Source organism: Botryllus schlosseri, chromosome 14, assembly GCF_051294905.1.
Source record: "Botryllus schlosseri isolate E-star chromosome 14, Bs_hap1, whole genome shotgun sequence".
In the NCBI taxonomy this organism is placed as follows: Eukaryota; Metazoa; Chordata; class Ascidiacea; order Stolidobranchia; family Styelidae; genus Botryllus; species Botryllus schlosseri.
In genome coordinates, this window is record NC_137249.1 from 16602657 (window position 1) to 16615000 (window position 12344).

At 40.3% G+C, this 12344-nt stretch overlaps 1 long non-coding RNA gene across 1 annotated transcript; it reads left to right on the forward strand.

Annotated features, from left to right (window-relative positions):
• Positions 1 to 6723: 6723 nt before the first annotated feature.
• Positions 6724 to 10478, forward strand: LOC145456458 (uncharacterized). Its single transcript, XR_013920609.1, has 2 exons — positions 6724 to 7898; positions 10239 to 10478. It is a non-coding gene; the product is annotated as an uncharacterized LOC145456458 (long non-coding RNA).
• The last annotated feature ends 1866 nt before the right edge of the window (positions 10479 to 12344 follow it).

Below are 12344 nucleotides of genomic sequence, written 5' to 3' on the forward strand. Positions count from 1 at the left end.
GAAAGCGATTGGTTACAAGTATGTGTTGGAGAAAGAAAATTTATTTTTCTGTATGTGACGAAATGAAAATAGATTCGTGGTTTTAATTGGATTGCGCTGTTTAATGTATGTTTCAACAGGTAGACTTGACACTGAACAACAATTCGACCCACAAAACATATTCGTTGTATGATTTGTTACTGGTGTGTAAAGGGTTAGGAATATTTTGAATGATAATATCTACTAGCTGTTTTGTTGTGAGAGCGATCATGTGATGACTCAGCACTTTTCGTTAGCAAAGTAGATTGATCTATGTGAAAGATGTAAGGACCGTGGCTAGAAACATATGTACTTTGTTGTTGGGGAACTGTTATGGTGTTGACATAACCCTCTGGAAGTGAGTATGCTTTTCTTTCACGAAAGTTTACGTGACTCCGTTGTAATAAATTTGTGTTAACTAAACTCGGATGGACACCGCAATTGTGCTGGACTTACACATGGTATTCACATACTGTGCACATATACAAACTTTTGTGTTAACAACTCTGATGTTTCTGTTAGTACTAGTTCTGTGTTGAACTATTTGATTATTAAGATACATGAACACCCATTCAGACAATAAAGGTCTTGTGATATCGAAACAGTTTGTAGAGTCTAACCAACCATTCTTTAGTTTCGTAATGCGAGAATATCGAGTAAAGTTAATTGCTTAGTACGATGTTAATATCCTTCGTACTTTTGTAAGAGTTGTGGGGTAACATACAAAGTAACTAGTTGACACAAACAAAATATTGAATGACTGCTAACGCATTGAGTTCATAATTCAAGAGGGTGAAATTTGTTTACTGTTAAACTAACATAACTCGTATCCAGCGAAACAGATACAATCCGGTGATGTGATGTTGGTCAATATCCATTTTGTAAAGATTGAGTAAATCCTCTTCCGTCAGGTGGGTGTGGTTCAAATCAATAGCATGTTACACATAAACATCATTTGTATTGAGGGTGATATTGTTGAGTGATGATGCCGCAACAACACAACAAGTATTATTTTGTATCGTGTGTTTGTGCTTTAGAAATAGCGAAGTGTGTGATATTTTGGATATCTGTGTTCGGCTGAAACTAGGGTTGTCCTTGGGTCTTGTGTTGGGTAAATCAGAACTATGTCTAGAATGCAAGCACGTCCAAGTAACGTCTTTTAGTGACAGAGTATTGTGATGACATTTACTTCAGCGAATGACAACGGAAAAATTTCCAATTTCTCTGATCGTGTGTGTGTGTGTGTGTGTGTGTTTTACAAATAATTCCAGTACACCTAACTATAGGATACATTTAGTAAACATCGCGCAAATTGTTTCTTTGTGATGGTAACGACTTTCGGCGGCTTAGTTTCATGTCGGGAATTATTATTTGAGGGTTCAAAAACAATCAATACTACAAATGAACAACAATACAAAACACGTTAAGTGGATTACAGCGTAGCAAGTACTTTTTTGATATTACGAGTGTTGGATACTAGACACTTCTAGTTGAATTGGATGCATCTAACAAACATATCACAATTTACTTTTACAATAATCAAAGTCTTAGAGTGTATAACCTCGCGATATTTTACATTTAGCACGCACAATGGGGAGTTACTGAAATGATTAAGAATTGCTCGCTAGCTTCGAACGGTACTCGATACTCAAAGTGATATTTTCACACTCTGTAAAGTGCATATGTTTCAATTCTCTGTCGCAAATTCCGACAGTAACGACATTGATGTTAAATCCTCGCCCGTGGTTATTGTAAGTGAATCCTAAACATCGCAACAGTCGGTATGGAAATCGAACGCGTGCGTACTTTTAGATAGGTGACACTAACAAGTTTAATACACCCGTGAAATACTCTGAAACGTCGATTCGTGATTGTGTTAGCTATATTCATCTTCCATATCTGTGGACACAAAGATATCTTGACTTTGGTTACAACTCACTCGAAACGAATTGTCGCGGGTAATCTAGAAAAGCACAAGTCACAAATATGTGATCAAGTCTTACCATTCGATATTAACTTTCGCAGTCGGTGTAATTTGTTGAAGTAACAATACCGACGAGTTCAATAATATTCCCCATCGATGCATTCGAATAATCCGTCAGCTGCAAGCGGATTTAAAACTTGATGGTGTTTCGCGGTTAACTCAAGTCAGTGGTCGTGTTTGTGTTGATTTCAGGAATGATCATGACGAGTTGCCTGGGTAGATTAGTTAATGTGGTTGTAACTACGATCGTACAGAGTTGCTGACACCCCAATATCTTTTACGCTGTAATATACGGATTTATTTGTGATAAATTAATTCTCAGTTATTGTTCAGACATTCAAATCTCGTATACTCAAAATATAATATGGCCAAGTCAAATCGTATATGCGCCGATTAGTAAATACTTTGTCTTCAGAATAGTAACAACCTTTACAATTGAATAAAAAGATAGAGCATACGAATACAACCAGGATGAATTAATTCAAATTTGTGAGTTGTAATGATATAATCAAGTAAGTGAAACTAGATTTTTAACAATTGTTAATGTTGTGAATAATTCTTTTGAGTATGGTAAGATGTTAAAATATCTCTTTGACAAACGGAAAGCAGGATTGTGAATAGAGTTGTAATGTTACATTACTTGTTTCAAAGTATAATCTTGAAATGTGGCTGGATCAAAGTTGGTAGTCATGTTTGTCAATCCTATTTCAATTCACACAATGTCAAAGTCCAAATATTTCATTCTGGATTATTTGGATTTACCTTTAGTACATCCCGCGAATGGATTTAAAGTTGGCAAATTACCAAAATGATTGAATATTATCGGGTCAGAGATAGTTGGTATTGATTCTATAAGTGTTAAAACAGCGGCGTGGAATGTGTGAATGATCCGATGAGGGTGAATGTTGGCGTCAGTAATATTCAGGTTACGTTCGATTCAACAGATCGCGTTAATAGGATTTGAGTTGGGTCGAATCAATACATTCAAATACGATTCAACTTGATTTGTGTAGTGAGTTACACTGATGACTCCCACTTTATCAAACGATATGACATCGAACAGCGTCAACACTATGCAAGTCGGAGCAACTTCAAATTTTCACGTCGGCGTCAAATTCGTCTCATCACCCAAAAGAGGTAGCGTTAGTCAATATCTCAAAGGTATATTCGTCGACGGCAATAACGAAGAGATATCTTTCACGTGTTTCAATCGTGAATTGTTCGGGGTCATTGAGAAAGCATTCTCCAAACGAAAAAAACTCATGATCATATCCGGTTGGGTTCAAATTGATAAATTTACTGGAAAACCTGCTGTATTACTGGGACGGACTTCGTCAGTAACTCTACATGGAAAATCGAGACATACGACTGAAGAATACCCATTATTGACCTGTGAATCGGTATACGGAAATAAAGATGAATACGTCTCGATCGCTGCTACTTGTGTTTCTCGAGAGGAGAAGACGGTCAATTCTGGTGCCGGAAAGGAGTTGAAATTATACAGTTTTACATTGAAGGATGATACTGGCGAGGTGGTTTTGGATCAATGGAACAAAGCCTCGCTCGTACCCGGGAAGAAATATCAACTCACTCGTGTTAAAAACTGTGTCGGTAGCTTGAAAATCGATTCGTTAACTAGACTTGTTGAATTGAAAGAATAGTTTGCATATTTGTATACCGCAATACAATATTTCGCGTAAAATGTATGACCTATGTGATTCGACAACTGGGTTAGTGCGGTGTTGTTCTACTGATCGAGGTGTGAAAATTGTGCTATCGCGATGAAGTTGTGACTGTGAACAGCAGACTATTCTGTAGGCGCGAAACAGCGAATAAGCCGAAAGTATTATTCAGGTGGCAATCAATAGTGAGGAAAGAGAACACGATCGGTCATTTGACACGACTAAACTACATCATATATTATAATTTACGATCAAACTATTTCACACTAATCGGTCTATAGTGTAATAATCGATAGTAGCGGCTGGACGAGAAATAATTCAGCGCGCAGGTCATTCGAAATATAGGTCGCACTGCTTAATCCTCTTGCAAGCCACGTTTCCGTTTGTGCGGTTATTGTTGCTGACTCGTACATATTCAACACCGCGCGAGAGATACTCGAAAGTGCGAATCACGACCGCACCCATAAGAACACATGGCGAGTCACCACAGAACCCGTAAGAATACACGACAGGCGATTCACCACCACCGCCTATAGCAAAAAAGGCGGGTCACGACCCCGAGTTTTCACGGCGAATCACGACCGCAGCCTATACCTGAAAAGGCGAATCACGACCGCACCCATAAGAACACATGGCGAATCGTGGCCCCGCCATAAGAGATAAGAGGCGAATCGCCACCCCGGGTTTTCACGGCGAATCGCCACCCCGCCATAAGAACCCCATTGCGTCATGCGACCGATCTACTTAACTACTCGCGTAGTAATTCCTCAATCTTACAGAATAGTAACGACTTTTCAAGCTGAATAAAAAAAGATGTGTAGGGATATGAATACAACCAAGCTTGTTATGGATTTTAGGTTTTAGTGATTGTATGGATTCGTGTATGTTTGGCTGTTTTTCATACTGATACTGTTTGAGTTGGTTGGGTAACGGATTTACTTGACAATGTTTTCGTGGTTGACTCTTTGAGTATGGTAAGATGGTGAGATGTCGAGACGTAATACTATTTCCGTACACTCAATTACAACAAAACATAACCCGCATTCAAATAAGCCGTAAGCTACAAGCGGATTTAAAACTTGATGCTGTTTTGTGGTTGACTCAAGTCAGTAGTCATGTTTGTGTTGATTTCAGGAATGATCATGACGAGTTGGTCGGGTAAATTAGGTAATGCGGTAGTAACTATGACCTTACCGAGTTGCTCGGAAAACTCAGTCGTGAATAGAGTTGTCAGTTTCAAGGATTGTTTCAAAGTATAATCTTGAAATGTGACTGGGTGAAAGTTGGTAGTCATGTTTGTCAAACCTATTTCAATTCGCACAATGTCAAAGTCCAAATATTTCATTCTGGATTATTTGGATTTACCTTTAGTACATCCCGCGAATGGATTTAAAGTTGGCAAATTACCAAAATGATTGAATATTATCGGGTCAGAGATAGTTGGTATTGATTCTATAAGTGTTAAAACAGCGGCGTGGAATGTGTGAATGATCCGATGAGGGTGAATGTTGGCGTCAGTAATATTCAGGTTACGTTCGATTCAACAGATCGCGTTAAGGGATTTGTCAAAGGATTAAAGTTGTACCGATTTAAAACATTCAGATACGAATCGACTTGATTTGTGTAGTGAGTTTCATTTCAAGTTGATAAACTAACACATTGATTGAATATTTTCATGGATCTTATCACGCAACTAAAGTCAGCCGCTATTCTGGAGGCGTGAAACATATAGCGATCGCAGGCGAGTGACAAATTGTCGGTTTTCCAATCACCGCCTGCGACGGTTCTGTGACAAACTAATTACCGAAATATTACCTTGTGGGCGGGTATGAGGAATTGTTATGTCTGAAGTATTATCCGGTGAGTGGTCGTTGGATTTTAAAATTATATCACACCCTTTTGAATAAGCGTTCACTTCACAAAGGATTAGGGTTAGAGCGGAAATAAGTGACAATTTGTCGCTATTCAAGTTACCGCGGTCTCTTATTCGTTACTTGTTAAATCTTACCAGCGATATCAAGTTCTGTGACAAACTGATTACTAAAATTTCACCGCGTGAGCGATCGGTATGGTTATGACACCAAGTCGTGAAAGATGGTTATGACCGAGACATTATCTTGTCAGCGATCGCGGGGTTTTGCAAACTATTTCACAGCTATTTGAAGTGTTAATTCGTGAGCGTTGTTATTGTTGATATTCGAATCGCGCCGTCTACGCCGGCTCTGTGGTAAACTAAATATCAAAATATTACCTTGCCAGTGATTCCTAGACTTGGCAAACTATTTCACACCTTTTTCGCTGAAAGTACGACATGCCACCCGCAGTCTATACCGAAAGTACGAATCACGACCGCACCCATAAGAAATAAGACCCGCCGCCATAAGAAATAAGTGCCGCTAGCCACCCCGGGTTTCGTGTTAGCATCAATAGCCGCTCGCCACCCCCGCCATAAGACGCAATAGCCGCATGCGACCGCACCCATAAGAACACATGGCGAGTTACCACAGATCCCGTAAGAATACACGACAGGCGAATCACCGTCACCACCTATAGTAAAAAAGGCGAGTCACGACCGCCGCGGTTGGCCGTGAAACAATTCAGCGCGCAGGTCATTCGAAATATAGGTCGCACTGCTTAATCCTCACAACAAGCCACGTTTCCGTCTGTGCGGCTATTGTTGGTGACTCGTGCATATTCAACACCACGCGAGAGATGCCTGAAAGTGCGAATCACCGCCACGCCCGTAAGAATGCATGGTAAATCACCACAGAACCCGTAAGAATACACGACAGGCGAATCACCGCCACCGCCTATAGCAAAAAAGGCGAGTCACGACCACGAGTTTTCACGGCGAATCACGACCACACCCTATACCCAAAAGTGCGAATCACGACCGCATCCATAAGAACACATGGCGCATCACCGCCGAGAGGGGGGTCTAAAAAGGCGCATCACCACCACGAGTTTCCAGGCGCATCACCGCCGCACCCATAAGAACCCTATGGCACATCACGACCGATCTACATAACTACTCAGAAGAGCGTAAAATGCATAGCAACCTTTGGCCTACTACCTGTGAGTAGTCGTGAGATCTCAAACTAAAAGAGACTATTCTCGGTTACAGTTACCGTACGTTTTCTTTTGAGAGGGTTTGTCCACTTTTTTGACTTTTTTGAAATCGTCCCAGGAGGACGCCCAAATGTGCTCTTTTTTGAGAAATTTCGTTGAATATAGGGTAAAATTCGACTGAAATATACGAAATCAATACTCAAGTAACATTTCGGCGGGTATATCGAGAGTTAAGCCGGAGAGTTAACCTTTTATGTTTGAGTCAACCAACCACAACGTCGGGAAAGTTTTTAAATTTTTTTCCGGATTTTACTCCAGTATTGTAAGTCTGAAAATTTTGAAAAACTGTCCTCTTCTCAGATTTCCAAAATATGGTAACCATATTCTCGGTAGTATGCGGAGTGGAAATTACGACATGCCACGTGGTAACGCTGGAACGCTGGAATGCAACGGGAGCAGGCAAATATCATTCGTTTTATACTATACGGATTATAATAATTATCATTTTAATGTAACATTCCTTCTATTCTATGCGATTTGCACGACTGAGTTGTCGTCAAAAATATCTCGACCAGGTACCAGATACCAAGCAGGTACCATACTCACCCTCGAATAATTGAATTGTAATTGTGGCGATCCATCGTGCCTCACGTTTGTACCATGGTACATAATAGGCCCATATGCTATTCATGCCACGTCAAATGTATATTATCAATATTTTCTATTCTAATTAAATTGTTCAAATATTTCCAAATAATAAATTGCCTGTTAGTTCATGGTGCACTTGTATGCCCATTGTATTCGCAGACATATTGACATTGTCCAGTACATAGCTCGGTGTCAGTGTGATGAATTTCTCGTTGCGCAGTGGCTGTAAAAGAGAAGCACATTAATTTCGCGTAGCCTATTTCACTAGCGCGCCGTAAAAACAGAGTAATGGAAAGAGTACAATGGTTTGGTATTTTTGTACGTGTCATATGACATTGTGCACTGCAATGTTCATTATATATCCATTGTAAATATGGAATGTTACATTTTAGGAGGCTAATAATATGTCACAAACTAAAGAGTCTGATGGTATCTCATGCTTTTACTTTTGCGGTAAAACGGACTCATTCATGGTACCACGCTATCGCGGGATTTCGGTATGTTAAAAATTGCTATTATGAGGAGTGAATAATACTTAATCATAATCAAGTTGAGGGGAGGTTGTGTTTTCAAAAGCGGTAATATGTATATCAAAACCTATAAGCTACTGCAGATATTCTTACGAGCTAAAGGATGTGCTTGGGGAAAGTAGTATATACGAAAAAGTTTCCGATATTTTCTTTTTCCAGTAGAGATAATTCCAAGTAACAGTGCCCACTTCCCAGTGCCCATGCACGTATTCGTTTAGTCTAGAAAACATAATTGATCAAGTGACATCGAAACATTACCAAATAAATCGCTGTGCAGGTAGGAAAGAGTTAAGGGAATTAGCAAGTAGAGCAGAGGTCTCAAACTCAAATGTGCTCGCAGGCCTATTTCTTAGTTTTTGATGACACCGCCGGCCGCAGCATAAATAATAGGGATATTCAATGTAATTTCCAAGTAGGCCTTATTGGACGGGACCTTACTGACAGGCATTCCACAAACATCGTGGAAATGTAATTTACTATTGTACTATTCACGCTTAATACAGAAAAAATCACATTTTCAAATATTTGCATAAAATTGTTTCTGCGCCGTAGCATAATGTTTTTTTAATTAATGAGTTATAGACATCTTTCGAGATGATGCATCATGACATCGTGAAACTGTCGGGTTATAATATTGCAGCTATAGTGGACCTTTGACGTGCCACGATTGTATGTGGAATATTTTAAAATCTACTGCAGATTGATCTGATATCAGAGCATTTGAGCGGTGTAGCCTAATCCTGGTTTTGATATAGTCTTAATAAGTATAGGCTATATTGTTACTGTCATTGACAAAGTCAAATTAAATCAAAGTTAGATTTTGCCTTCGATTATTATTGGAACATAGCCTATCAATATTAACATATATTAATATAGTCTTTATGGAGCCTTAGTGATAGCATTGCTTCTTAACTCTTCTAGCGATCGTACTCCTTGTTCTTCCAATAAGATTTTTCGTAGCCCCTGTCCATTTTCAACACAATTTCTGATGATGCCTACTGCCTATATTAAAATCAGAAAGCCCATTCACATAAAATCGCGCGCATAGCGCGAAGACTATTTTCAGTTGAATAAATTGGCCAAGAAAATGTTCCACTACGTATAGGCCTAATTCCGCAATGCATCTCGTACACCCTGATGTGGTGCTTCGTACCCCGATGGGGTCTACGGACCCTGGTTAAGAACTCCTGGAATAGAAATGTCCAATCGGCGAAGAATTCATTGGTGTTACAGCCATACCAAAGACCCAGCTATCCTGCTAAGTGCTCAGCAACCACGGATAGCATGGAGGAGAAAAAACGGGGGGGGGGGGGGGGCAGACTAAATGACCTCACGGCTGTATCGCAAATCATCTCGATGGTGCAGGCGAAAAAGAATATCATCTCTCTCTCTCTCTCTCTCTCTCTCCCCATGACAGTTTCATGGGTTGTTGCGTCCGCAGGATTACCAAGTCACCGTTCCGAGTCGCAAGTCCTCTGATTTTAACGTTTGACCCGACTCAACTCGAGTCATTTTTATTTGAGTAATTTTACGAAAAGTCGCACCAAACCAAATCACAATTTTCAGTCACGAATCATCAACGGGTCATGTTTTATCATCATCATGAACTAGAAATGTGACGTAATAGCTGATCTTCTACCGCATGGTAGCTTTTAATAGTGATGTGATAGTGAAGTTTGTTGAGATTTCAGTGATTTTTATAGTAGTTTTAGGCGAACTTCAAGTTCTTATATCTAAAAAGATGTATGGCACTTGAATATACTGTTGAATACTTGAAATTCAAAAATGTCGTCGCGGCCAGCACAAAATGGTCTCGCGGGCCGCGTCCTGAAGTAGACTGTCGGGAAAACAGCCGATAATGGCTCCTCGCAGAACTTGTCGATCGATGCATAGCTCCTGTACCATTGGCCCCACCCTAAATAAGCGAATGGGGTTCTGAAGCAATTTTCATAGGATAATTTTGCTCTTGGTCATTTGCCAATATCCCGAGAGAAACTTTACTACTTATTACTAGGGCGATTTTTTTGACATGTCAAAAAAGCCAAAATACGGACATTAACGAAGCATCCACTCGAGATCGCGCGAAGCGTGATGAAATGTTTTGGTTGCGGGAAATTCGGGAAATAATACATGCATATTATAAGATCGCTCTTGTGCGGTCGCAACCCAAATTTATACCCTTCGTTACCCATGTTTGGTTTAAACAACCATTTGTTTTAAATGCACCCCTAAAACTGTAGGCAATAGGCATGTTCAGTGTTCATTATGGTGAAATTTTAAGTTTACTTATATCTTATTTTCATACAGCGATACGTGGGGAAGCGAGTGGCGGGTGAGTGGCGAGTGACGGGGACGCATGGGAGCGAGAGAGCATGATGATTGACAGAGAGAAAGATTGAAGAAGTCGTCCCCACGATTACCAAAGTCAAAGAAGTGTGAACATTACCAAAAATTACTGTCGTGGTGCACATAGCCTGGAAAAGGCGAGAAGCACCACTGTAAAAATGTCAATAATAATAATAATAATACAGCGATACGTGAAACGGACACCAATCGTTATTTCGCAAATCTTTACTCAATATTTGGATCGGCCGTCATAGCCTAGTCATCAGCTGTGGCGAGATAGCGTAGTGGTATAATCCACAACTGCAACACCAATGGCTTGTGGGTTCGAGTCTGTCCAGTATTCCTACGGAATTGCTGGAGGTTTATTTAGGCGTTTAGGCTCCTCCTCGCCATTCCACCCGCGTAAGCGGTGTCTTAAAAAGACTAGAATTGGGCCTTGCCACAAGTCGGCAACTACGGAATCAAGAACATGGACTATCGGACTGGGGTAGGCTATATGACCATTGTAGTCGATAAGCAGCATGAATACCGCAAATAACATAGCCATCAGCTTATGCACCATGTTATAGTGGGTGGTAGCTATAATCAGGACCGAACAGCTCTTCGTCCTCCTCCCAAACGTTGGCCTCAGTTGATCAATCAAACTTCTCAAACTCTCTCTCATACGACCCTCCATTTCACAACAGCTGGAAGGCACGTTTTTACGCGAGGCGGATACGCTCTTATGTCGTCAAGTCGCGGTAAGCGCGAAAACATTTTCAAATTCATGATTGAATTTCGTCGATAATATTGGTAATTGCATATATTATGCAATTTTTATTACTTTGTTGCATGTTGTTGATTCCTGTCTGCTATACAGCCAAAAGATATTGCAGCTGTGGTAGTAGCCTACGTCACACTCTGCAACGCAAATGTGTCGCGGGCTCGAGTTTCACTCCAGAATCCCTTGTTGGAGGTTTACCTAGGCTTCCCCTCGCCCCCCGATCTGCATAAGCGGAATCTTATGAAATGTTTGGAGTGAAAGTGTGCCGTACTATAGGTTGGTATCTCAGGATCGTGATAAGCAATATCCGTCTGGTGTGAAATGACCATAGATATCGAAGATTTGGCAAGATTTTGAGCAGTCCAATCGGCACACTCGTGTACCGCGGTACACAGGTTGAGTACCACTGGCATATACGGTAATTTGCGCCACGACAGTAACTTCAATAATCATCAGTATATCTAGGGTCTTTGCATTGTTTTTCCGGCGACTTATGCTCACAGTCTTTCATTTTATCGGTCTCTCTCACTTCTCATGCGACCTTTTAACTGGATATTGGAAGGAAGATGTCAGGCGCATTTCGGGATTCATAGAAATATCACAAAATAATGTCAAGGTTTTGTTTCTGCTGAGTATTTTCGGCCAAGAAACCAAGTCCCTTAATAAAAATATTGCGTAACTGACTGCCAGGTGAGGAAATGGTCAGTGCATTACTGCTGAATACAAGAATAACTATCCCATGGTTATACGTAAATTTGACGCGTGCTCGTGATAATTGTGATAAATGTTGGTAGCGGTGGCCTCAGAGCAATTACGCAATGTACGTTATATTAGCCGAATTTCCGCAAATAGAATGCACTTTAGAATTACATACTTTTTATAATTCAAAGTTCACTGTGTTGGGCACTAGCCAATGAGTGGGACTCGCAGACATGCAGATGGTGGATATGCTGATTATGATTAATGTAAATGCAACCTTTTGATTGCTAAGAGCGCACAGCATTTCTGTTCAATGCATGTTTTTGTAAAATCATCGGTTGATAGGAAGGAGAGATTTCAGTTGTCACCAATCACACTGAATCGATGACTACTTTTTAATAAATAATGTATTTCACGATAATCTATTTCATACCTTCACGAAAACTTCACTGAAATCCAGGGTTGTAATGACTCGAGTCATGACTCGACTCGAGTCAGACTCGAGTCACGATTTTTTTATGACTCGACTTGACTCGAGTCATTTTCTTGAAATGGGAAAATGACTCGACTCGACTCGAGTCAATATTTGGATTGACTCGACTTGT